The following is a 4,947-nucleotide window of genomic DNA, read 5'->3' on the forward strand; positions in this document are numbered from 1 at the left end:
CCAATTCCCAACGTTCAAGGCCGCGGCGCCCGACCGCGCTCCCCCGCGGGTCGAGGGCGCGCCCCTTGAGGCGGGATCCGCACCCGCTAACGTAGCCGAGGCAGCGCAGTTGAGACGGAGGACGGCCGGTTTCACGGCATCGCTCCCGCGAGACGTGCGAGGAGGAAAATCAGGACGCCCGGGAATGCGCCACCGAGCTCATTAGAATGTTAAAACAGCGACCGATAAGCTAAGGAGGTCCACAAAAGTAAATACACCTACAGGGAAGACGGCAAGTTTCCGGCGTGTTCCCCCTCCCATTCTGTGCAGTTTTAATTTTCGAATGGAGCAAGAATTCTTTCATAATAGCGAAGACGCCTGCTCTGTTTGAAAATATAGGATCGCGCTTAGCTCCGTCTACACCTGCCCTCTGGCTTTCTCCAGGTCGCCTCCCTCCATCTTGTGTTTGTCCCTTTTTCCTTCCCATGGCCTCCTTCCCATGGCCCTTCCAGCAGGAGAAAGGCTGCCACGCCCGTATCCCAGCGCCTGACCGACTGCAGAACGAGGGCAGGTTGCCTTAGCTCCTGTCTGCCTTTTTCGTGAAAGCCCCCACGGCCACCTTCTCTGTTGGCGACACTAATGTCAGGATCACGAACCTATTACCTGCAAAGCATTCCCAGTTCATGAGGAGTCAAGGTGTAAGTCAACACTGGTGACAACTTAATTCAGACCTTTAAGGGGCTCACGTTTTGGGTCCCTCCCCTCCTTTGAGTCCAGGCCTAGCCGGACAGGTAAAGGGCCCTAGTTCTACATTAGATGTGACCTAAGAACTGGAGAACAGGAAGTCTTTTCTCTGGAGCAGAGTAGAGAGAGGGCAGGGAAAGATGCCAGGTTGGTGTATCCAGGACACTCACTCTACAAGGAGGGTCAGGATCTAGGCAGCAGGTGAAGATGGTGCAAGCTCATTGATCTGGGAATCAGGAGTCCTGGGTTCTAATCCCGACTCTGCCACCACAGGCAAATCACTTAACTTCCTAAGCTTTAGTTCCTGCCTGTATGATGAAGAGACTGGATCCCTTCCTACATCGACATTTTGTGACTTTAAGGTTTCCCAAATGGCTATCACCAAATCCTGCGTCTATGCCTCAGATGATTCTATACCAAGGGGCTTCTTCCTGGTCCTGTACAGTGGAAGCCCAGGACTGCCAGGCCTCTAAGTCTGAACCAAATCATAGCCCTCGTGAGGAACCAAAAATGTTAGGCCAGTCGGAATGTGTATGCTAAAAGCTTAGGCTGCAGATAAAAATTTCAATCCGTTTTCTAGGCAAACAGTTATTAACAGGTAACCCTGGGCACTTAGGATATGCCAGACATGGTGACAAGTGCATTGCATGGATTATCTTATTTATCTACAAAATTACTCTATGTCCCCCACTTTACAGATGAAGAAACTGAGGCACAAAACTATTAAATAATTTGCCCCGCTTTCTAGGTGGCAGAGTCAAGATTTACAGGTAGTTTGATTCCAGAACCCAAATACTGCCACTACAAGCAAGGCACTGGTGCTGTGAGGAATATAAGAGGGGAAAACAAGGACTTTCTTCTTACATATCCTCCTGGGTGTGTGTGTGTGTGTGTGTGTGTGTGTGCTTTGTTAATCTTCACCCAAGGATATTTTTCCATTGATTTTTAGGGAAAGTGGAAGAAAGAGGGAAAGACAGAAAGAAACATCGATGTGAGAGAAACACATCAATCCGTTGCCTCTTGCAACCCTTGACCAGAATTGAACCTGGGACCTGTTGGTTTGCAAGCTGACACTCTATCCACTGAGACAAAATGGCTAAGGCACATATCCTCCTTTTTTAAAAAAAGTCCTTTTTATTTTTTAAACTTCCATTCCCACAATCAATCCCTTTCCCCACTCTGATTACATAGCCTTTAACACCTTGTATTTAAGTATATTATCCACATGTCTGCCTGTCTACATACCCCTCTCTCCCAAATTTCAATCCTCTTAAGTGAACAAATCCCACGTTTGGTATTTTTGTGTTTTCCATAGTTTCTAACATGTAGTAGATGTTTTTAAAAGTTTGTTGAACTCAGAAAAGTGGAGTTTCCAACTTGTGCTTACACTGTGTAAATCTGTCCTTTATGACTGAAGATGTAGTACCAGGCATGTGGCTGACATACACATGCCGTGGTCCCTTCCACTGTGTGCAAACAGAGAGAAGCTCACGTGCAGAAGATGCCACGTGATGTCTCACTAGTACCTTAGCTTGTGTGCCTCTGTTGGTGGGGTGACCATAACCCCAGGTACCTTTGGCCCACATATCAGTCACAGGAGAGCCTCTCCCTGACAATGACACCCAGAAAGGGCTACAGATTTATCTGGAGTCACACAGCTATTCAGTGGCAGGGCTAGGAGTGGGTGCCCTGGGACCCTAGTTGTACCCTGCTCTTCCATGTCAACTTGCTGCTGTAGGAAGTGATATCGCTGTCTATAAATCTGCATCCCAAGGCCAAGCTTCCCTCACCCTGATGCAATCACCAGGGGCAGAGGATTAGCGATAAGCCAGCAGTGAACTCTGAAGTAGTCTGGGAACCTGGTTACAGCTGCTGCCCCCACCCTCTGCAGGAAGATGGAAACAGTGACCCTGGCTCAGCCCTGGGGTGGGGGTGGGTGGCAGCATGAGGATGCAGTTCCAAGGAGTCATAGACATTCAAAACTGTCATTTCACGCCCCTCATAGACCATCTAAAAGGGGCACTCAGTACATATTACATTTCTAGACTCTTCCAACCTTTCTGAGGACTCATAAATATCTAGCCTTCAAAATAAAAGAAAATAAGGCAACAAAATGTGTGTGTGTGTGTGTGTGTGTGTGTGTAGGGGTGCATAGTGGGCAGGGTTCTGAACTTGGTCCTTGTTCTGACTCATTGTTTCGTAGGGTGATCATATGTCCACTCTATGCCTGCTGTCCTGTGTCCGGTGTGAGTATTAGTACACAGATTCACTCATAGTTTCACATAAGTTAAATGGTCATTCTTTGTCACTTGAACTCTTTGAGCCTTGGTTTCCTCATCTACAAAGGAAAGGGTTTTGAGTAAATATCTTTCAAGTTTTCTTTTCACTGGAAAATGCTTCAATTTTATGAATGTGGGACTCATGGAGGAACTTCTTTTCTCTGAGCAGCTGAGAGCAAAGTCATTTATGGTTTTGTGACTGCTGTTATTGACATTGAACTTTGGGCCTCAGATTTGATTAAAATAATAATAACAACAATAATAAAATAACCCAGCTCTTCTGAATAACGCATGAGAATTGATTAGAGCTCACCTCCCAAATCAGCAAATCATCTGTTAATTTTGTTCATTTTTGGCATATGTTACAAATAGTGTAACTGCCATTGGCATCCGAATACTCCCCCTCCCATCTCCCCACCAGTTTGCTTGTATTTAACATCTAAATGAAGGATTGGGTTCTTAATTAGGGCCATCAATTCACTGTCCAGTTTTTTCCCCCCCTCCTGCCTGTGACATTTTCTAACCTCATTCACAAGATAAAGAAATGTTGTTGGGGACAAGGTTGTGGCAAGGCCACCTCCTCAGTGAGCTCCTTGTTGTGGCTACTGCAGCCGTCAGGCAGTCTCCCCTTTCCTCCTATTCCCAAGCACACATTCCCTTTACACTGGATGACTATGCCAGGTTCCAGTGTGCGTGCGTGTGTGTGTGTGTGTGTGTGTGTGTGTGTGTGTGTGTACTCTATTCTGTCACTTTGTTAAGCTTAAAAAAATCCTTGATAGCCAGGATGATATTTAATAATTCTCCATATTCCCCACAATACCCTGCACATAGTAGGTGCTCAGTACATACTCAAAAGAATGAATTAATAATTGAATAAATCTGGAGGCCAAATATGGAATTCTGTGTAAGAAATGTGCCTATTTGTAAAATGCAAATAGTTTTCCTGGATATCTTTCTCTTTTTTTCACCGTTCAGAAGATCTCAGGCACAGCCACATTCTAAATGTGTGCCCTTGTAGGCCACTTGGTTTTCACTGTTTTGATCTCATGGGGGGCGGGGGGGATTCTTAAACTGCTATTTGTGTCCCTTTATAACTTGCACCTTGGAGAGTCTGGATGATAAATGAGAGATGAATAATTCCTTATTGCTACTTATCTGCTGAATCTATAAACTAGTGTCAGCATTTACTCAGTTGGGTTTAAAGCTGTGCCTGGTATACTTATTAACCTGCTTAAAATAAGCCATAAAAATGGGCTTGGTAGGCAGTTGTTTTAACTAATTTTTAAAAATGACACTGGTCATTTCCCACTAACTCATGGGGTGACCTTTGGCAAATCACTTAACCTTCCTGAGCCTCCCCTGCAAAATGAAAGGGGTGGGGCTAGATCAGCTTTAAGAGGCTCGTGGCCCTGTCATTCCTTAATTCCATGATTTTCAGATGACTGAAATAAAGGATCCTAATAATACCTATTAAAGCAATGACAAACCAGTTGTATAGACTGTCTCATGAGTCCCTGGAGGGTGAGGGAAGCAGTGTGTGGTGGTCAGAGCAGGGCTTTGAATTTTATTCTGTTACTAGTGGTGTGACCTTTGGCAAGAGGACACCTCTGAGTCTCAGTTTCCTCATCTGTAAAATGGACATGATACTCTAATACTCACACTGATTACCCCAGAGACCAATCAACTGTGAGGATCAGAGGGGAAATATATGGAAAAGCACTCTGAGAAATGCTTTTCATTGTCCTCAATTTACAGATGAGGGCATTGATTAAAGTACTCTTTGGTTAATCAATTTGTAGCAGGCTTGTTTGACTTCTCTGATTCTATCTTGATTATATGTGGAAATCATTAAAAAAAACTATATAAAGATCGAGTACTTAAGATGCTTTTCTGAGGTCTATGGGTGTTCAAGAAAAATCTGTGCCTGATGAGACATTTCTGGCAT

Source organism: Myotis lucifugus, unplaced genomic scaffold (genome assembly GCF_000147115.1).
Source record: "Myotis lucifugus unplaced genomic scaffold, Myoluc2.0 scaffold_1, whole genome shotgun sequence".
NCBI lineage: Eukaryota > Metazoa > Chordata > Mammalia > Chiroptera > Vespertilionidae > Myotis > Myotis lucifugus.